Source organism: Pithys albifrons, chromosome 3 (genome assembly GCF_047495875.1).
Source record: "Pithys albifrons albifrons isolate INPA30051 chromosome 3, PitAlb_v1, whole genome shotgun sequence".
Classification (NCBI taxonomy): Eukaryota; Metazoa; Chordata; class Aves; order Passeriformes; family Thamnophilidae; genus Pithys; species Pithys albifrons.
The window spans coordinates 70,929,001-70,952,422 of NC_092460.1; the positions used below are offsets into that span (position 1 = coordinate 70,929,001).

At 38.8% G+C, this 23,422-nt stretch overlaps 1 protein-coding gene across 7 annotated transcripts in view; it reads left to right on the plus strand.

Annotated features, from left to right (window-relative positions):
- LOC139670523 (uncharacterized) overlaps positions 1-23,422 on the plus strand; it is a 94,391-nt gene that overhangs the window by 21,905 nt on the left and 49,064 nt on the right. For 5 of the 7 annotated variants that reach the window (XR_011697499.1, XR_011697500.1, XR_011697501.1 and 2 more), the window contains one exon: positions 5,712-5,763. The gene's annotated coding sequence lies outside the window, so the exon portion shown is untranslated. Of the gene's footprint in view, positions 1-5,711; positions 5,764-19,344; positions 20,952-23,422 lie in introns of those variants that run through there. The other 2 variants (XR_011697498.1, XR_011697496.1) reach the window with 2 other exon arrangements.

The following is a 23,422-nucleotide window of genomic DNA, read 5'->3' on the forward strand; positions in this document are numbered from 1 at the left end:
AGATGGTGAAGCTCTGCAGTGCCTTTGAACCTTGGAAGAACTGGTGCCAAATAACAAAAATGTCTTGTATCTGCCTTGTGCCCAAATTCACAGGCTAAAGCAGGTTTTAAACTTGCAAGGATATTTTTTTACTGTGCAATTTCAATAGTCTGGTTTTCATAGAATCATAGAATCGATTGGGTTGGAAAAGACCTCCAAGATCATCGAGTCCAACCCTTGGTCCAACTCTAGTCCATTTACTAGATCATGGCACTCAGTGCCACGTCCAATCTGCGTTTAAAAATCTTCAGGGATGGTGAATCCACCACCTCTCTGGGCAGCCCATTCCAATGCCTGATTACTCTCTCTGGAAAGAATTTTTTCCTGATATCCAACTTAAATTTCCCCTGGCAGAGCTTCAGCCCATGCCTCCTTGTCCTATTGCTGAGTCCCTGGGAGAAGAGACCAGCCCCCACCTGGCTAGAACTTCCCTTCAGGTAGTTATAGACAGTGCTGAGGTCACCTCTGAGCCTCCTCTTCTCCAGGCTAAACAACCCCAGCTCCCTCAGCCTCTCCCCATAGGACTTATGCTCCAGTCCCTTCACCAGCCTTGTTGCTCTTCTCTGGACCCGCTCCAGCACCTCAATATCCTTTCTGAACTGAGGGGCCCAGAACTGAACACAGTACACCTGTAAGAAGCTGGTGTGCTACTTGCCTTTTCCCTTGTCTTTAACTAATTGCAGTTTGAAAAATGTTGTGCAATGTCCTTAACATGGGCTTTGTAGTAAGTAAACATTACATCCTGTTTTCATGGTAACATTAATTAAAACACAAATATTGAAATTTCTGCAAATTTGTCCCACGTTTTATGTAGTTGCATTATGTGCATTCAATGTATTTAAAGATTGTTTTATTAAAACAATTTGTTACTGTTATTTAAGCAAAACTTAATGGGTTCTTTGTCTACAATCTTTGTCTACTTTAGAAGTATGTTCCCAGAAATATATTTGAAAGTAAGAAAATGGTAGGAATGTGAGTTTGCATCTTCTCTGACTCTTTATCAATAGCTTTATGAAATTAATTTTATGAAGACAGAAGCTTGCTTGTATCAAGTAAAAAATATGATGGGTAGAATAGAACTGTTAGATACATAGGGAAAAAAGGCCTACAAAGTGCCAGTGTTTGAAAAGTAAAATCAAATTCAAATAGGAATGGTGTCAAAATTTTAAATAGTGTAACTACCAACAGTATGTGCATCTTCAGATAAGGTCTAAAACATAAATTATTGCAGTTATTATGAGAGTCTGTGATGTTTGATGTGAGACCAAAGTAGGTAACCTAGCAACTTTTTCTACTTCTAGAAACTTTGACTAAATGTACAATCAAGGCCTAATAAAAGGAGAAAATTCTTGTAACAAACAAGCTCTGTTTTGCTGGGCTGCTTGTGGAGACACCACACTGCTGCTCTGTGATGGATGTGATGAAATAGCTGCAAGTAGGCTACTCTTCTCATGTGGCCAGCTTCAGATGTGTTAAAACATTCATTTTCTAACAATTAATAAATCTTGGGGTTGAGATGCCTTTTCTACCTTTTTCCACCAGCTGTGTATTCATCTGCCACAGCTTCTGTCAGTCTGCTCTAATATCAGTCTCTGTCCCTGTGTCTTCGTCCGACTCTCCTCAATTAACCAATCCTAATTTAATTTATGAGGTTGTTCATCTGGGCCTCAGTTTAACATCTTTTTGTTTAGTAAAACCTTGACCTAGAAACTCCAGATTCCCATCTGTTTGCCAATCACTTCCAGTTCCTCCAGTAATATCCTAGTCCTTATCTCTGTTCTTACCTAGCCTAGCCAAGCCAAGCTGATTCTCTCTTTCCTCACTATCCTATCTCTCTCTTTCTGCATGCTGCATTCTTCAGTCTGTTTTAGCAGCCTTGGCTCTGGTCTTTATTTGTCAAGTCAGTCACTCTGTAGAAGATCTTTTCATGAGATTTTTTGCCTCTCCCTTTTTGACTCTTGTCCCCTACCCTTCGCTGATCACATTATATACTGTAGCTTGAGTGTCTAACTTTGGTAAAGAAAGAAAGGGAAGCCATGTTAAATACCTAATTTTGGATAGTTGGTGGTAGGAATAACCTCCAAATTTCCTCTATAATTACTAGGGAAAAACGTAGATGCCTTTTAGAGGTGGTTCATAATAGCAAAGACAGCTGCTTGAAATAAACAGTGTATATAGTCTTTGGTATCAAAGTTATCAGAGTAACTATAAACCTGTATGACACTTCCTCAATAGATTGAAGCAGCTTCTTAATGCTGACGTACTTCACAAGTTTTACTTTACTTTTACTGTTCAAGTGTTCCTGAGATCCCCAGTATTGAACTTAACCTGAAATATTGAACATATTTACAAATAGTGATTGCATAAAGTATTGTCTGCTGGAGGACTCTTTCAAATTAAAGCAGATAGAAATACAATTACCCTCTTACTTATTTATGACCAAAATTCTAGACTCACAATCATTAGTCTTTGCAATGGAATCACATCATTGGTGATACAAGTAGTAGTCCTCCAGGAAAGAATTTAGACTGATCTTTTGTAACACATAATGAATATTCCATGTAATCCTTGAGAGCCTCCACCTAAATACAATAGAGTTTATTAGTTAAATCAAAATAAATGGCAGTGTGTCGAATGCTGGGATTCTCCTCTCAAAAGCATGGGTCTTTTTCTCATTGGAGAAGAGTAGAGGAGTTAGATGAAGGAGGACAGAAGAAAGGGAGTAGACATCCTCACATGCTTGTCTCATTTGAAACTTTAATGTGTTTTAATAAAGTATTTAATAAAAGAATATAGCAAGATAGTATGTATTAAGGCATTGTTTATATAGCTGCCAAAAGTGGTAAGAAACTTTTAGCCTGGTCTCTTTAAGAGGTAGGGCTTAGGAAATCATCCTATGCAGGATAGCTGGTTAGGTGGGCTTATGGTATCGGCTGTTTTGTCAGAGTCAACAGAAGTAGCTGTAAAATCACAGCCTAACCCTGAATCAGCTATTAAAACCTGCACCAGCTGTGTTTAACCACAGTCACCTCTTGCTCCTTCTTACCCCTTCTACTCTAGCTGCCATCCAGAGGCTTGTACCTAGGCAGCTTCCCTGTTTATGCTTTCATGAATCTGGAAATACGATCTTACAAGCAGATAAATACCACTGAGGGAAAGACTTCATAGGAGTTTCACTCTTGCTGGACACCAAAAAACTCGTGTAAGTCGTATGATGCAAGCAAACTTGAATCAGAGTTTTTGTTTTACTAGATGTTCAGTCAATCAGGCTTAAGACACAGATGCAAAAGGAAACAAGTTTCCTTAGATGGATTTTCACTGAACTGTACTTTAATTAATCTAACTTTCAACTTTGGTTTCCAGGAGGACAATTACTACAATGACAGCTTTGGTATCCTTCTCCTGGGAAATGATTAGCTTCATTATTTAAATAATCAGATGAAATCTGGGACTAAGAAATCTTAATGTCACACTGAATTAGAATACCATGTCCAGTTTTAGACACCAAACTTGAAGAAAGAAGAGAATCAATTGGAGACAGTCCAAAGGAGAGTAACAAGAAAGATCAGAAGTGTGGAAATAATAACCTAAAAGAAAAAAATTGAATAAATTATGTTAGTTTAGTCTGACACAGAAAAGATAGAACTAAGATGTTATAATACAAGAGGTTCCTCCAAGGAGGAGTAGAACATCTATTTCCTTTGCCTGTGTTTGATAGAACAGGAAGTAATAGGCTTAAATTACAGTAGGAAAGATTTATTTTTAAAATCACAGAAAGCTTTAATGATGAGGATAGGGAATAGATTGCTTGGCAAGCTTTTGGAGTTTCCATCTCAATTGGAGATCTGTAAGATCTTGAATAACTGCTTCCTGCAGGCAGGAGGATGGATTAGGTGTCGTCTTGAGGTCCCTTCTAGTTCTTCTGTATATTTTATTCTTGTAGTAAAACTGTAGTTTAAAGATAGGATTCATGTACACTTCTTAAACTATCTCATCCTGGTCTTGAAGCAGTGATAAAAACCTTCTGTAGAAAAGAGAGTAAACAATGCTATTACTCCAATGGTCTTGTAATGAAAAATGGAAATACATCTTGGAATAAAGTACTTTTTGATATACTTTCATTTATATAATTGCACAGAAGTACTTGGGAAGTTGACTATAATAGGGGAAAAACAGATAATGTGATAAAATTCATTTGTTTAAAATTACTTCTTTGGCACCTGTTACTGTTGTACTGAATGGTATCACTGTAGATCACTCATGTGGGAACTTCAGAAATCAACTGAATGAAATTGCCCTAATTGCATTCAGAATACTTAATATAGTTTTAGATTTTTATTTTATCAGTCCTTCCATTTTAAAGATTTCATTTAACTGGAAAGATAAGAAGTAGCACTTCAGCTCTCAAAAATCGTATGTGTCATGTGAAATCCATTACAAAACTAAAAGGATAAAGGGTAGATATTTTAGAGATAACTTTAAAAGTCTTTATTGCTGTCTTTTTGGTTGAATCTTCCAGAATAAAACAGTTGGGCCAGGAAGGATGACTGATTACTTGTAAATCATGCCTCTTGAATACATGCTCCTGACACAGATTTTAGAATAGTTTTATTTATTTAATTCTGGGCAGTCTTTATCTTTTTTACAGTTTACATTATAACCTCAATGCAGTTTCTTTACATTGCCTGTAGTATGACTGAGGCACAGCACTTCAGCTGCAGAATGTCACAGAAATTGGATTTGACTGTTCTGTTCGTTTCCCCATTAGCTGCTTAGACCTCAGGAGATCTTGGTCCTGAAAAAAGACACCGCCAGCCATCAGCTGAGTAGCAAACTGCCTCTCGTGCCACTGAGCCATGCTCAGCTGGGTCTTGGGTTCCGGCTGATGGGAAACACTGCTCTTCCTCGGGTTTTTCAGATGTGGACCTTGAGAGATCACTGGGCCTACAGGTTGCAGACTTCACAGAATCACAAAATATGCCGAATTGGAAGAAACCCCCATGGATCATTGAGTCCAACTCCTAGTCCTGCACAGAACAATCCCCAAGAGTCACACCATGTGCCTGAGAGTATTGTCCAGACACTTCTTGAACTCTGTCAGGCTTAGTGCTATGACCACTTCCCTGAGGAGCCTGTTCCAGTGCCAAACCATGCTCTGGTTATCCAACCTAAACCTGCTCTGGTTTATCCAACCTAAACCTCCCCTGACACAGCTTCAGGCCATTCTCTCAAGTCCTGTCCCTTGTCACCACAGAGAAGAGATTAGTGCCTGCCCCTATTCTTCCCTTCACAAGGAAGTTGTAAACTGCAATAAGGTCTCCCCTAAGTCTCTTCTTCTCCAGGCTGAACAGACCAAGTGACCTCAGCTGTTCCTCATATGGCTTCTTGTCAAGGTCCTTCACCATCCTCGTTGCCTTCCTTTGGACACTCTCCAATAGCTTAATAACTTTTCTATATTGTAGTGGCCAAAACTGCACACAATATTCAAGGCGAGGCTGCCTCAGTGCAGAGCAGGGCAGGACAATCCCCTCCCTCAACCAGCTGGTGATGCTTTGCCTGATGCCCCCCAGGGCACAGTTTATGGCACATGGGCTGAATGTGAATGACAGGCTGGACACTTCACCGCATCCCAGGCTCACATCAAACCTTCCTTCTTTCCTTTTTCTCACCAGAGGCAGAGGTAAATACACATGCAAGAGGAGAAGATATGTACCATGGATACAGGTATTTTCTATTAAAATAGCTATGTTTGGGTCCAGTGATATCTGAATTCAGGTGATACTTCAAGCTGCAACAGTAGAAACTGATGCACTGAAAGGATGTGGCCACTTAGTGAACAGGGAACTGAGCCAAAATTTTGGAGGCTTCACCAGAGCGTAAATGTTAGACTTGGATACCTGTACTCCTGTATACGTGCTGTGGAGATTTCAGCACAAGGTAGAGTTATCTGAAATAAAATTGGTCACATATTGGAAGGGTTCTGGCCTCTGTAACAGGCCACTCTGTCCATAGAAGCTATTGGCAAGATGCTCTGCCTTCTCAAAACCACTTAACTTCTACTGATTGAAGTGAATTGCTTAAAGCATGCTCAACAGGACCTTGCCACTGGTATCTTTCAAACTGTTACCCACAGCAAATTCCTGGAACATGTTAAAACATGGAATGTTTGCCAGAAAAAAACTCATGGCTATCCACAGAAAAACAGATAAACAGTGGCCCAGCCCACTGGGAATCTCTGCCCCATTCAGCAACTTGTTGATGTATTTAAATTTCCTATGGCTGTAACTCTTGAGAATGTGTTCATATAAAAACACATCAAAATGAAAATAAGTTTAATAATATTTTTTAATTGAGCAGTTCAAAAGAAAATAGATAGTTATAAGAAGCAAGAATCTTCTCAGATTTTTGTTATAATTTAAAAACCAGTACCTGTATTCTCAGCATTCATATTTTCTAGTGGAGATCAGGCCCGTGTTCAAAGTGGTTTTACAGGTATACTTCCTTACATTCAATAGATACAATGGATTTTAAACAGTTTCATAGCAACGGATGGTTCATTATGACCATTAACCTAGTTAAGTGAGTATCATTTTGGCACATCGTTAATGGTCTATAATGGCCTGTCAGTAAAATTTCTTTCTCTTCATCTGTTCCTAAGCAGTGCTTTTTCAGTTTGGGGTTTTGGTTTTTTGGGGGGTTTTGTTTGCTTTTCCCCCCCCTAGACTTTGTTTTGCAAAGCAGATTCATGTGAATCCTTGCACTCAAGAAAAAATATTCATACCCAAGAGCTTTGTGGTAAGAGCATTTACCATGAAAAATATTTATGTTTCTCTGGAATTTAGTAGCCATAGTATATTCTACCAGATAATCAAAACTTTTTGAAGTTGAATATATACCTTGATAGCAGCTAAACAGATACTCCTAAATAGCAGAGATTTTTTCAATGACTGTTGCTATACCTGCTGTAATTCAGAAGGGCAGTTTCATATACTGTTTCTAATGTTAAATCCCTTTATGCTGATGAGAAATGTCATAGCTCTTCTATGAGACAAAATACTGCTAATGCCATGGTAGAGGAGGAAACCACTGCAATACCTGATGATGGAGCCGACACAAAGGCTTGGGAAGAGCAGCACCCAAGTGCTCCAGGAAGTGCAGAACTCGGATATAAGGATCAGGTGCTGTGTTCCCCAGAGCCACAGGTGACTCAGCACAAGAGCAGGTGTGTCGGCAGAGTTGTCTGGTGGAGGCACAGTGCTTCCTGTGGGAGGAAGACAGTACATCTTTGAGGAAATTACACCACCTCTTAGAGTGGTATGAGTTTGGCATAAGTACTTCACCCCCTGCCCCCTGTCTCAAGAGAGCATTGTGGCAGCACAGTGTGTAATCTAGGGCTCATGATTTACTTACCCCACACATGTGCCTTCAGTGAGTAGCTATGTAGGCAGACTTCTGCAGCGCACGTGTGGGCCTGTTTCCATCCCTGAGACTCTGCTAGGGCTTACTATATAGTAATGTGTTGTAAAAATAATGCTTTATAATATACTGTGGTGCCCTACATGATCTTTCAGACTGATTCTGTCGCAATGCATGTTCACATAAACCTTAGTGAGACTTACAAAGTAAGTGCCAAATTTTAGAGAAAATTGGATTAAATGGCTTAATTCTCCATAGTAAAACTTTAAATTTTGAGTTTTGAATTTGGGACTGGTAACTCTTAGACTGGATGCTTAAAATCACTAGAATTCCAAATAATGCTGATTATCACCTCTGCATTTGTATAGCAGTGATTCCTAGAAGTCTGAAACAAATTTCAAAAGCCAGTATTTACCTTTGCCAAAACTTTGGGTTAGATTCCGTTCTGTGTTTTTGCACTGTAGCTGTACTTAAAGTGCTATCCTGTACTACTGCAAATGCGGTTGCCCCTGGGCAGGCTTCTGTAAGGCACCTGTGATGAATGGTGTTGATGCAGTTCATCTCCCCAGTGACAGGGCAATGCAATACCAATCCTAGTCTTGCCTAATGTGTGGGACAGGCAACAGGATGTTTGATTCTCTGTTATCTGACTTATATGCAGTCTCTTTACAGGAAAAAACATGGAAGAGTTGGATTTGGATTCTGGTCTGTTATTCCCCATGTCTGTGGTCACAATGCCTTCCCACCTTAGTGGTATTCAGAACTTCATAAATATTACAAAGTTTGTGGATTTCAAATTGTCCTCTGGTTTGGGGTTTATTTTCCTCATGGCTCCAGGGGACTCTGCATTAGACTGAATGGATCATTCATGGGTAGTGGAACTGGTGAGTGCCAAATTGTTTCAGGTAGTTCGGACCACACTTTTAAGCTCTTTCTTACCTTACAGATATTTCACAGAACCATATAATAGTTGGGTTTGGAAAGGACCTCTGGAGATCATCTACCCCAGTCTTCCTGCCAGAGTAGGTTCACCTGGAGCACGTTGCACAGGATTATGTCTAGGCACATTTTGAATATCTCTGTGGAAGCAGACTACAACTTCTCTAAGCAGCCTGGTCCAGTGCTCTGTCACCCTCAAAGTGAAGACATTTTCTTTCATATTCCCTTACTGTGTCTCAGTTTGTGCCTGTTGCCCCTTGTCCCATCATTGGGCACCACTAAACAGAGTCTGGCTCCATCCTCTTGACACCTGCCCGTAACATTTTTGTGTGCATTGATACAATCTCCTCTCAACTGTCTCTTCTTCAGGCTAAAGAGGCCCAACTCCCTCAGCCTATCCTCATAAGAGGCTAGCATCATTGTTGGATGATTCTCCATTCCCCTAATCATCTTTATAGCCCTCTGCTGGACCCTGCCTAGTAGTTCCTTGTCTTTCTGGTATCCTGTCATTCTTGATTTAACATAGAGTATCTTCTTGCACACAGGTTTATCTGCTTGTCTGAGAATGCATGTATGTGTGTGTGTCCATATGTGATTGGGGTTAATTAATTTTTTCTCTTTTCTACTTGCTGGTCACCATCCACATCTGTTCATACCGTGTGGCTGGTTTTGATAGCCGCTATCACATACGTGAAAATGACCTGGACTTTTAAGAAGCCTGTACTAGACATTTTATTTGTTGTTGTGAGATGGCCTTTTAGTTGTTGTTGTTGTGAGTGTCTTGGTCTAGCAAAAGGCATTTGTATTTTTTAGTTGGAAAGAAGACAATGAAATCTAAAAGTTAATGTATTGGATTTATATATCTATAAAGGATCATGAAAATGCTTCAGTCATAAACAGTAAGGAACTTTCAATAAGACATTTTTGTAGTTAGGCAGTTTTGACTACTATTTTAATAACCCTAAATAATTTCTAAATAATTTAATAAGTTTAGTGTGACCTTAACACATTACTAATGTAGAATTACGTAAAAATAAATTAATTTATGTTCCACTAGTGGAACAAGATATTCTGGAAGTGCTGCAGAATACACAACTATATAAGCAAAACAATTTGAATTTCATTATGCTTAAGAAGTAATTCTTCAGACCGTTCCCCAGAATGACACATTTGCTTTCTGTGAATCAGCTTGTCCTGTCAGGATAAAGATGCTGTGTCTAAAGTGGTGTCATGGTTTAGGAATAGTATTCTCAAATTTAGTGTTCCTGCTGAAATACTCTAAACCATGCACGGCTCACTCACTACCCTTTCACCTCTCCCGTCTCTTGCAGCAGGACAGAGAGGAGAATTGGAGGCACAAAGGGTAAATATCATGGGTTAAGATAAGAGCAATTCACTGGAAACAGCAATGAAATAAAAAACTGAATAGTAACAGCAACAATATTAACAACAGAGTGTACCAGAGGCAAATGATTTGCACATGAGTGCTTATCACACGGGACCCCCGACAATACTCAACCACCCCCTCTGTGACGCTGCACAACCTGGAATGGACCCCTGTTTTGTCCCCCAGAAATGACATGTGGTGGTATAGAATAACCTCCAGGTCCTAGCTATGCCCCTACTTTTGCCACTGCAAAAATTAACCCTGTCCTGGCCAGAACCAGGACAAATGGGGATAAGAAACTTGTAGCAATGCCTTGCTTCCACTCTGCTTCTGGAGTTCTTTTTAGTGAGTAGGGACATGTGTGACTAGCAAAGATAGTAAGTGTCCATTAAACTTCCTGCAATCTCAGCTGGATCTGGTGGTCAAAAGTCTTTAATACCTCTATGACTTCACCTGTTCTGCTAGATTTGGTTGTAATTTTCCAAGAGGTTGAAAAATTACCAGAGAAATCAGGGTAATAGTTGAATGAATGGATAATGACCCTGCAAAACCTTTATTTCCTTAGGACATTATACAATAAAGTGAAAAGTCTGCTGGATGGGGGCATCTTCAATATTTAGTGGTATAGATGTTTTGTTTCTGTTGTTAATCTTACTGCCAGTTTGTTGAGAAAAGTTCAGTTTGCTTAACAGAAAATATCCTAATCGGTCTTCATCATGCTTGGCTTTTTCTTTGGAAAACATGTAAGAGTTAAGCTGAAAATATTCTACCTCGAGTTATCTGTAGTTAGCATTTCTGATCAGAACATCCAGTTCTTTCTTCTCTCTTTCCTTTTAAAATTATGTTTTTATTTCAACCACTTTCTACCAGCAGGCAAAGCTGCTGTTACACTCTACCCAGCTGTGAAATCAATATGATTTTCATTACAAAGATAACAGAAACTCTCTTAGCAAGACTGTGAATTGCCAAAGGTCAAATAACAGTCAGTGACAGAGCTTAGAATTTAGATGTACTAATTAAAAAATCCTGTGGTATAAATATATTAATGAAAAGCACCCTGAGAATTGTTTGCATTTAGGATGGCAAAAATTTTAAGGTTATTACATTGTTTCTTTAACTACTGTAGTTCATGGAAGTCACATAAAAATGTGACGAATTCTTTATCTGGTTTATTATTATTTCTTATAAAAATAAGTATTAGCTCTTGGTTCTTTTAATTCACAAATATTTGAGCTTCATTAGATTAGAAATTCTAACAGTCACAGAAGACAGAACATATCTAGTAAGATTTCTATTATATTGGACTCTAAAAATGACACATAAACTGAATGAATGGGTGCATCAGTCATTTTTGTGATACATGACTTCATTAGGATCAAGAGGAAGTGCACAGTCAAACTGAAAGTAGCATTTGAGTCTTTCAGTCAAAGCAGTCAGTTCTATTTAAATTCAGATCAGCATTTTAAAATAAATGTTATTACTCTTCCTAAGATCATCCTTCATCTCTTCTTTTAAACCTTAGTTTTTCCAGCAGTTAAGTTGCCTCTGCCTTACTATAGATGAAAATAACAGGAAATAAATTATTGTTACTTGTATTTTTTTATATTTCTCTCTCATTTTTCTCTATTTTTATTTAAATTATGACTTTTCCTGGCCATGTATTAAACTAAACTCAGATTGCCAAATATTGTGGATTTTAATAGAAAAAGTTCCTCAACCTTATAGCTGAGGGGTTTTTGTGTTACTGTGCTCCCTCTGCTGGATAGTGCCTGTTAATTTTTTATTCCCTGAGCTGTACTAGTATCCACATTCTATAAACAAGCAACTACACTGCCTTAATGAAAGAGGTAGAAAAAGTGGGAATGCGTCACTTTGGTCTCAGATAACATGCAAGGTGACATCTGTAAGATAGAAAAAATCCTGTTGTCTGGCAGCTCAAAAAGCCTTCAGTGGACATGCAAGGAAAAATAATTTACTATCTCTTGAACAAAACCAGATGGGCACTAGATAACCTTCTTTCGTTTGTATAACTTAGAGAGGATGATGTTGATTCTTGTACTCTGCTTAAGTACAACAGTATCCTCAGATGTCCCTCTAATGTTATTAGTGTCTCAGTCTTAACCGAGTGGTTCTCATAACTTGCTTCATCCTCTGTTGAATCTTACAGAGTAATTGGTGGGCAAGTGTTTGCTTCAGTGGAGAAAGCAAACATACTCTCATGCTCAGTGCCACTCTCATGGTAAGGTGGCGAAAATTCCATCCTTTCCCATCTGCACTGCAGCAAAGCAAAAAGGAAGAAGAGCGATACTCCAGTTTTGTTTCCAGAAGTGATTTTGATCTTTGTGACCTTCGACTTCATGTGCTTGCTCTCGTGCTCACCTTCGTCCCATTGCTGTCATACAGTGAACCTTGCTTCATCCTTCCTTCCTTCCTGCTTTCCAGCCTTTCTCCCTCTCTTGCCCCCCACCTTTGCTCCATTCTTCCCTTTCTGCCACTCTGTCTCCCTCCCTCCCTTCCTTCCCAGGAGGATGTGGCTTGGCTGGGTACCCTCAGCATGACTTACTCCATCTCAAAGCTCTCTCCCAAGTGGCACTGGGACCTCCTGACCCAGGGACCACCCAGGCTCCCCCATGAAGCACTGCCCAGATCAGCCAGACCCTGGGTTCCACAACTTTCCGGCTCTTCTTTCTGTGCTGGCTGGCTCAAGTGGTCCTAGGAAAGGAGATGGAAACTCAACATGCACTTCAGTTGCAGGTGATTTGCCCATCTAAGCTGCTTCTTCCCAGATCTTGAGCCATACTTTTTCCAGGGAAGGAAGTTGTATACCTTCGTAGTTACTTTCAAATTTAATGTGATGTTATAAATGCCACTGCATATTAGTAACATAGAACTAGGAGGTTTTTTTTCAATTTGACTTGCCTGCATTTGCAGATTGGCCCATGGTGTCTCCTGTATTTTAATACAGATCAGGCTAGCAGCATATTCTTGCCAATTATGCCAATTGTTAAGGGTAATAACTTATTTTATAAAAACAGTAACTATTTGACTCCTGGTTTAACTAGGAGACTCCTTTTTGGAAAAGGCATTACAGACAAATTCTAGGTAAGAATTTTTTTCTAAGGTCAGTTTATAATTTCAATATCTGAATATATAAAAGAATGTTTAATGTCTTTGATTCTCCTGAACAGTCCTATAGTGAAGTAATCAGCATAATTATCTTCTTATTGATTCTCTCTAATAAATAAAAACAACTTCTTCTGCATGTACATCTTCTTTTACAAAGGAAGTTGCTTTTTTAAAACCATTTCTAAAAGAAAATACTGGTTAAAAGAATGCATTTCCATTTCCTAAAACCTTCAGTTCTTCCTGTTCAGGAGAAAAGAGATGTTTCACACATTTTTCTTTTGTTAAAGTAATAAAAGCTTGTGCTGTTGAATAAATATTCTTCCTTAATTTAGCAAGGCCTAAATAAAATCAGCATTACCATTTGCAAGACAGCTTGTTCTAGGGTGACTCAGTGACAATTCTGCTGATGGCTGGGCTGGAGAGGCTGGGAAGGACTTCTGTAAAAGGGACTCTCTATGCAGGAGTTTCCAGGATGAGGCTGGAAATCTTTTGCCTCAAATGTCTATTGAGTTATAGCGAATAAAACACTTGACAGTGCTTGTCTCAGCAAGAGTGCACACCATATGCTTTGGGAACATTCCCAAGCAGAATATTATCCTCCTAGCACTCCAGCAAGCTCATTAATACTCCAGTTATCCCATTCAGTGGGACTAATCCAGCAGCCCCTGAAGTCAGTGAGGAGATTCCAGTTGTCTTTAGAATGCTCTGAATAAACCCTTAGATGAAGTTTGCATAATTTAGGTCACACAGGTGGAATTTTTTCCAAAGTTTTAAGTGTTAGCTTATTTGCCTGTTTCTTTATTCCAAGCTACTTGTTTTCCTCCATCTTATGAAGAGCAGTGATGTAAACTGGAAAAAGAATTAGGTTTTTATAGCCAGATTTGACTTTGTGTGCATTGCTGCTATTTTCATAAGTTTTTCCAGAGAAGGACTGGAATAAGCTTGCATTGACATTCCAAATAATATTATCTCAAATGCAAATTTATATGTTGAGCAAGTCATTTCTCCAAATATGTGATTATTACATGTAAAGAACTGTGGAAATTTGATAGTTTGATAAAGTGCCAGTTTAAGCTATTGTAGTTATCAGTCAATTCTGGTAATTTATTGCTCTCTGGCCACACAATATATTTAATAGAAAAACAATCTTTTGCAAAATAACTTTTTCTATGTAAGAGAAGAAGAATTGGCTTTGGTAAAAAGAACTCCTTCTCAGGTCCCAATATTTGTCCAGACTATACTTCTTTATATGTTGTAACATTTTCTTGTCGCTTACATTCATTTTAACAGCTGATTTGAATTTTAATTTGAGGGGAGGGAGGAATAGAATATGTGGGAAGTCAGAAAGAATGAAGCTACAAACTAAACAGACAAAAGATACGATTTCAAGTAAGTATATTTATGGTAATGGAAGGGAAACTTAGATCAAAAAAGAAGAAAAGACTGCAGAGGATCTACTCCAGATTCCACTGATGCAGTAACAACTGCTATTGCAGTACCCAGCTTTTTGAATTAAATATTGATAGAAATAAATGAATAAAAGACTGAGTAAACAAAAATGTGTATTCTGCCTTCCTAAAGCTTTTTTTTTCTGCATCTGGAGTACTAGAATCAACACTGTTTTATACAGTTAATAGTACTAAATAAGGACATCAGCTGACAGGAAATAAGAAAGTTCCTATGGCAACTAAATATAAGCACAGGAGGAAAAATGCATCAAATGCTGACAGCAGACAGCAAAAAAGGTGGCTGTATGTAGATAATAGAACACAAGCATACACAGAAATAAATCCTACTTATAAACATATGCATTTTGATCACTTTTACTGGTACTTTTTTCTTTTGTTTTTTGGTTTGTTTGCTTTTTTTTTTCTTCCCCAGAAATGGGAATGTGATACCTTTGTTACAGCATCTACTTGCCAGTATCTGAGATTGTTTTGCTGAGATAGGCACCTGGTTTTACAGGCTATGAAACACAGGGACAGAGCTCTGCATCTTCAGGAGAGCAGCTGTATCCCCTTGGATTTGTATGCTGTTTAAGAAAGCCTTTGGGTGCTTCAAGTCTCATGCATGTCTGGCATTTTCTCTCCACATTACTTTTTGATTTCTGCATACAAAATGTTTGAGAAAACATTTTGTTAGAAGCAGAAAGTCTATTAGAGGTGTGACTTGTGGAAAAATAGGGCTGTACACATTGTGTAGACACTACTTATAGTCATTTAAAGTTACACTGAGCTTGAGAAGTTGTAGATGACAAAATCCCTGGTGGAGAGGAAACCTGAGGGTACAGCTGCACTGCTGGGGGCACATGCAAGCTGCTCCTTTCATCTCAGTGGGAGAACTAGTTTCGAAGACAGTTTAACCCTTGAAATTCCTGCCTTACCTGCTTTTCCTACCTATCTGATCTTCCTGCTTTTACCTATTTCAGAAAAAGCAAAACCAACCCCCTTCCCACCCCTACCAGTCCTGTACATGGCAGAGAACGATATATCGCTTCCCCTCTGCTCTCCCTGCTCTGAAGTTGTTGGTGGCTCTGCAGACACATCCAAGCTTCCCTTTCTGATGCACAGATGTTAATGTTTTCATAGTTAAATTCTTCTGCTGAGCAATTCAGGTCCATGCCAGAGCAGCTCTGTTCACCACAAATTCATGGGGAGACAAACCAACTGTCTGTCTTGGCCAGCTCAAAAAGCTTGGTTTCTGAGATGGAGAACATTCTGCCCTGCAGGTAGCAATGGGATTGTATTTCCTCTCTGGTTAATTCTATCATATTAAGTGATAGAAATGTGTGAGAACACCAAAGCAAGACCAAAGCAAGAACTGGGAAAAGTCTGGTTGAACTGCCTTGAAGCCAGTAAAGGTTCTTATCTTTATTCAGCATTTATGTAATTACTGATTTAATGTGTCTGTGCTGATTGCTGGCCCAATTTTTGAAATCAGCAGTCAAATTGAAAAAGAAATTCCATCATTCCAAAGACAAGTTCATTTTCGATCTGAATATTATACAACTCAGAGGACCTTATGGGGCAAAAAGCCCACTCCTCAGCTATGGTGGGCAGCTATGTCATAGAATTGCTTCCATAAATTAGTTTGGATTTGTTGCTTTATATTTATATATGCTTCCCAATCCTGTTGTTCCATGCTGATGTGATAGTGTATGTCAGATGTAACCCATCATTATGTGACTCAGGCTGCAAGTCAACACATGTAACCACAGGTGTGTGAAGTATGAATAGATATCAGCCACTGATACTATTATAGCTTACTCTGCGGTTTGGGTATGTACAGGCTGTTGTGAACAATACCCAGCCCTGTGTGGACTACAGTTGCACTGCCTGCAAGTCAGCACACGCACAACTCTAGAGAAATTTAGCAACTGATCATTAGGTAGTCCACAACAAAACGTCAAAAGCTGGGTGATAGAGTCACTCACAGGGAATCACTTTCTCAAACTGGCTGAAAAGAACAAGCACGAACATGCTGTGTTTTCATAATTAGCACAGCAAAGAAATTAGCTGTGTTCTGATTGAGTAGAGGTGTGTACTACACATAAGAGTTCCAGCAAACAGAATGCTTCTGAAATTATCTGAACTAGGATGTCACTGTAAAGCAAAATTGCACATTATATTGTAACAGAGTTTCAGTGGATGGCAGCTGAATATTGGCAATTACCTCAGCATTCATAACAAACTCATTCTCATTCATGTCTTGGCTACCAGAGCAGCCTGCGTCTGTGGGAGCTGCAGGCCTTGCATTAGGGAACATTTGGTCTCTGAGCCCTGCGTTCCCGGTGGCCGTGTCAGGCAGGTACAGCCTGAAGCAGGAGGCAAGGCACAGCCCGTTGGGTCCTTCCCTCCTCTCCATGAGTACACTCTGTGCTCTTCGACAGATAGAGGAACTTATTGACCACTTCCCTGGTGCAGCTACAGAGCTGGGTAATTGCAGTGATTACAATGATAAGATTACAATGCAGTTTTTCCTACTGAGTTTGTGAAATGCTGCAGCTCATCCCACCTTTTATTCATGGCAGATGGTAGATTTGCTGTCTGTGAATGGGTGCTGCAGGACTAAACCTCTTCCCCCTCTGCCCCTCCCGCCGCAACTGGGTTATATTCTTCACCTTGTGTGAACTAGCAGGGCAGTAAAATAGACAGCATGTCTACTTTGTGCAAGTCAGACTTGACATTTAATTTACCCTCTCATGTTCAGTAGCTCTCTGATAACTGAGTTGAAAATAACAGCAACCAATAACAAGCAAACAGAACATCAGTGACCTCATAATTTTTGGTCCTGGGATGAATCTTGACTTGCTGAAGAATCTAAAGACAAGTATTAAGAAAGAAATTGAAGAAACTAAATATATTTTTTAATGGTGGCATTAAACAAACCTTAAAGACATTGGGGCACTGGTATTAAAAATTTTAGATTGGGTTTTGTTTGTGAGGTTTTTTTCAATACATTTTTGAAGTAGAAAATGTCAATGTATCTCCTACAAAATTAGTTTAGTTGTAACACAGAATGAACTATGTATGCCTGTAAAACCTGTACTAAAGGCTGCTTTTAGCAGCTTAGAATGTGATTGCTGAAATGCTAACTCCTCAAAGTGCCAAAATTTCTATAGGTTTAGTTTTTAAAAATATCTACAAAGCGCAAAAACCAGTTTTCATTTGGAAAATGTGCTTCAAACAATTGAAACACTAAAAGAATTTCAGAAGTCTTGTTTGTGGAAGGAATAAGTGAAATGACTTCTCTGCTGTGACATTTCTCATCTTTTGCTGTAATAAAGTCCAGCTCCCATGGACCTGGTGGACTTCTTGACAACAGTATTTGGCTTACCAATGCTGATCCAAAAATTTCTCCTCAAGCAACAGCAACAATTCTTTTGGCAAGTGCAATGCAGTCAAAATAGTCTATCCAGCACAGGCCACTGGGTAGACCCAGAAGCTGAGAGTGGAGCACATGCTGATCATCAGTATTTCAGCAAAGTTAGTTGTTGAAACCATGTTCCTGGTGTAGGATAGGGGAGGGAAAAGCACTCACACAAGGTCTGAAGGTCAGGTAACTTCTACTGATCAAGAATGTGAACAAACTTCTAAAAGAAAAACATTTTTCAACTGGAAAGAAAAAGTGAAAATGGGGGAAAAAAGAAAGAGAAAACAAAAATACCTTGGCAATATTAATGTTTAATGTAATGGATTTTTCCTTTATAAAGTGACTAGTGTTCTGCTAAGAACTTAATACTAACAGATCTCTTGTTTAGTTATCACTTGCAGATTATGAATGACAACTCTCTTTTCTTCATTGATCAAAATGTCAACAAATGTTTATATAATAAAGTTAAGTTAGTTGTTTGTGGATAATATACTTGGAATAAAACACATTACGGTGACTTTCTGTGCACTCGGAACAAAAACTTTTTAAATAAAACAAAATTGCACAACATGCAAACAACCAATCAGTCTGTCAGTATGGGAGATTGCCCAGAGACTGAAGTAAATTCTGAAATCTATGGGTCAAATATTCTGTTGGTATAGTCATCCTATTCACTTGGAAAGAACTCTTCTCATTAAAAACAAATGTAAAATTTTGCATGAAACTGTTTTTCAGCTAATTTAGAGCAGTCTCTTTCATATGCTTCTTCCAAAGGGATGCAAAACACTGTTGGCTACTACTGAAATGAAAGTCAAAATTGTTTAGTACCTCACAGGACTGAGCTATGAGTAATCAGGGCTGATTGCACATTCGTGGGACCTCAGGCGATGGTGTAATGCCATCTACTCGGTGACCTGCTATCCTTCATAAATATAGATGTCTCACAGGAAACTCGTTGCATATACTTAACCTGAGAATAATTAAAAATATTTTATTGTATTAATAAAAATATTTATTAATTGAACCCTCAGCATTGAGAGTACATTTTGCTTTGAGTTCCTGGTTTTCATCTTGTTCAATGTGTTTCTCTTCAGCAAGTGTAATTTCGAAGAGAAAAAGAACTAAATGACTGCTGTATTAAAATCAATCATGCTAGCAAGTGTAAAATTCAAAAAGTTCTTCAGATATTCTGGAAAAAAATCTAAGTGATGACAAAATGTAGCATGATGATTAGTACTCATTTGCTATATTGAAGACAGAAATATGTGGTAGCTTAATTTTAACTAATTTTAACTCATGATTATAAATGGCTCATGACTTTACTGGAAAGTCCAAACTATACCACAGCTTTTGAGATAACTGGGTTATCTTGCACATGCAGCTTAAAACGCATGTGGCAGAAGGGCATGTGACATGCGTAAGTCACTGTCCAGAGCCCAGTGCAGTGCCTAAGTATCATTCACATTGAACAAAACATATTTATAATTTTATGCTAATGTATGGTAAGGAAATCTTTTAAAAAATTCTATCAGGAGTGTTTGTAAACTTCTTATTGTAAATCACAGGTTTATTTCATTAAGCATGGGCTCCAAATCCCTGTTCCAAGTTCAGTTCCTTCAGGGCTAGGCACACAGGGATGCTGAAGACCTGGGAATCTTCTGATCACAATGGAAACAGGACAGAGGGGAAGCTGCAAGAAAGCTCATTGTTGTTGAAGGCTGTGGTGATAAGAAGGATAAAACCTTTGCAGCTTGTATCCATAATCAGCTACTGATGGTTTGAGCAGGGGAAGGGGGGCTCCAAGGGTGCCATCTTTCCCCATTGAGAGGCATGAACTGGAGGAGAGGAGCTGGGAAGCACTTAGCAGTCTGATCCCTCAGATGGGGCAGGTTCCTTGGACTACCCCTGCACTGCTAAGCAAAGCAAGACTAGAGAGGCTCCTCAGCCCACTGTTCACCAGGCACAGGCTGTCACATCCACCCTACACTTCCCTTGGCTCTGAATTTCTTCCAGATGCCCAGTGGCATCACCATGACTGCAGCTGTCTGAAGTGCCCTTGGCAGTGGTGTGAGGCTGAAGTTGCACCTTGGGTTCCCATGGCTGTGGCATGGGACAGGGAGGATGGCCAGGGATGGCCAGTCCTCTGGTACAGTAGTGGGGGCCATGTGCAGTGGAGGTAGAGCTGAATGATACTGGAAACATTAAACAGTGTGGATGATCTCCATCCTGGTACCTTGGCCCTCTTATTCACCAGGCAAAAGACTCTAAACTAAAGGACTGCCTTGGGTAAAGGTTTAGCCTGACCTTTCTTTTCAGCTGTCACCCTATGTTCATGGAAAAACCGCTGTTAAAGAGAACTACGTTGTAAAATTGCATCAAAGAGCAATTTTTACTGTTTGTCATTGTATTGTATTGTATTTCAATGTTAAATCACATCAACCCCCGAAAGAGGTCAGGAAAAAATTAAAAAATGTGTCACTGCTATCATCCCAAGTTTTGTTTACATTTCTTGACATTAAAGCTCTGTTTTCTGTAAGAAGTTTGAGGTTGATTTTGTCTGTTCTAGGTTTCAGGAATATATTGTTAGGTACTAAATCAAATCTTGGTGTTGCTTGTGGTATGTTTATGTATTGTAAAGTCATATCGTCTAAATGATATTCCTAGAAAACCATATCAACATTTAAAGCTATAAGATTATAATTTTCACTTTAGCCATTCTGCATTTTGTTACTATTTGCATGTGTTACATTATGTATTAAAAAAAAATTTAAAAGAACACAAAGCTTTGAAAGTCAAGCAGTGAAACATAATTCTGTTTCTTCATGGCAGTAATCTGTGCAATTTTGCTAGCTTCCTTTGGTTTCATGCATTGTGATCAGTCGTTAATTAAGAGAATGCACACTATTTTTTTGTTCTTGTCAATGAACCTCTTCTGCTGAAATGCTTTAAAGTCAGACACCTGGAATGGAAACATGCCTCATATAGATGGTGCATTAATGAACTCAGTGTTTGATTTTATCTTTGTGTTTGCTGAGCATCCAATGCCTTATTCATTTCACAGTGTGCAAACCTGCTGTAATGCAGAATTATTTGTTTCCTTATGACTATTTTTTCATGTTCATCATTAGTGTACCCAGCTGTTTCACAAGCAGTAATAAACTTCTTGCCATACTCCTTTGCTGCAATGAAGAGTATTATTAGTCACTTGTTTCAGATAATAAGCTGAAGCAGAGGCAATATAAATAACAAACAACTACAAATTTTAGCCAGTGAGTAAGAACATAATCAACAATTATTCTTTAGATTTTATTAGGTCAAAGTACAGCCCTTCCTGATGTCAGATGTGGGTGTGAGAGCTCCACACTCCTTCAAGAAAACCAGAGCCTCCTGCTCCAGCTGGGCACACAGCTAAGGGACTGAGGAAGGATGCGTTGCGGGATGGTTTTGTGAGGTTAGCCAGGTAAAAGGTCTGGAAAGGACACCGATGCCTTTCCCTTAGAAACCACAGGGAGTGGTCCCATCAATGCAACCACCTTGTGTAACCACCTTGATTTCATATCTGGTTCCTGGGCTAGCACATATGGGAAGAGCAGTTGCAAAGACAGTTTGGATTTAGTTTCCTTTATCCTGAAAGAAAGAAAATAGGTTTACCAAGGACAGAGTGCTTGGAATTGCTACTTATCAACTGCTGCTAAGCATATGCAATCAGGTATTTTCTCAATTATTTATAAATTGACTACATTTGAGCATTTTACTCCCCACACATAGATGCACAACAAAAGGCTTATCCATCACACAAAGAGTATTCAATGCCAATTTTCACTTCTTTGCCTCAAGTCATCATACTGCCAGAAATTATTGACAAATGTACTAATCACTGGTAAATAGCATGATTGGCAAATAATATATTTTCAGCTGATTGTTTTATTAAAAACAACTGGTCAATTTATGCTAATACTCTTTTGGAAAACAGTCATGGAATATTTCAGCCCCAACAGTTACATTCTGGAAGAGTTTCGAATGACAGAAATGAAGGGTTTCTAATGGGAAGAGTTTGGCAGCATTAACTACAAAGAGCCTTAGCCATTCAGTCTGCAATTGCTTCTCCTAAATTGTGAGTTGCAAATTGCCTCCACCCTTAATTCTTCCTAGAGTTACAGTCCCTGGTAAGAACACCCAGGAGTTTTATTTTTTATATTTGGGACATGGGGGTAGAGAAGTTGAGTAGCTCTAGTCTATAGTATTTGTATGAAGATCCCACTGCTAAAAGCATATATGGAAGTGTATGAGGATAAAATAAGAAGCAGAAATTACTTTTGTGTACAAAGTACACAATGCCGTAATTAAATTTTTCAGTTTGTTCATATTTCTGGAATGAGTAGGAATAGTGTTATGTTATTTGCATAACTGATAACTTCTGGCTGTAAAATCCATGTAAGATATTTACTGTTTTGGTTTGGTTTGATTTTATTAAGCTGAATTTAAAGTGAGAAAGACATAGCCTGTAATATCATATTAAAACAAATCCTGCCACAAATCAAAAAAGCAGTGTGTATTTCTTAGGAGAAGTAAGTTACAAAGAGAGTATACGGGGGAATGTGTGTGATTATGGTGCAAATGTTGGGGTTTTTTTTACTTTGCTCATAGAAATCCCAAGTGCAACAATGTCATAAGTTCTTTTATAAGCTTATCATTCTGGTAACATGGCCTTAAAAAGAAAGACTTTTTTTTATCTTTGAAATGTTTCTGCAGGTTCAGGTAAAGACAATACTTTGTAGAATCCCTGCAGAAACTCTTTTAACAGCATGGGGTTAAAATGTGCTTATTTTTACATCTTTGGGAATTGTCAGTCCTTTTGTACCTGTTTATTTCACTGTCAGTTTCCAATTACAACCTGCTGCTAGGAAACCTGTCCATAAAAGTTGGAAAATGCAGCATGTAAGACATTACTATGTACTGAGATATTCATCAGAATAGTTGTTGTGAGCAGCAACAAGGAAGTCTTTTCCTTACACTTGCTAGACGTGACTCAGTGAACTTCTTGTGACTGGGAAGATTGTGCCAACACGTTGCAGAAAACAGGTTTTCACTATGAGCACGTTCATTCCCCAACTGCATGTGTTGGGGGACAATAGAAAAGCCAGATTGTTATGATTGATAATGCAGAGTTGCTTGAACATGACAAAACCATAGAAGTCATCATCCTGAGGCATGTTTTACCAATGTGGTCATAAAATAATGGACATTTAAGATTTGAGAGTTCTAGTTAAGAAGTTATCCTAACTACAAGAACAGTCCTTTTGACTAGGAGCTAGTAGTCCATGTTTTCTTCCCCTCCCCACGGCTGATTGAAGGTGACTTGAGATTTGCCTGTTAATAAAGACTCCACCAAGAGCCATCCTGCCTCATCCTCACCTCATTTACTGTGTGAGCCCTTCTTGGGTGCTGTGACAGCTCACAAGCTCCTGAGGGAGTCTGTCACTGTTGGAGATGGATACCTGGCTTTGTTAACATCAAAATAACTATTATTTCTCACCTCTTCTGTTTTTTTCTCCCATTTTTTTATTCCCTGACATGGCCTGTATTGTAGGCTGCAATCACTTGGCAGACCATGGGGGAGCAGGGAAGGTGATGCTGTCCAAA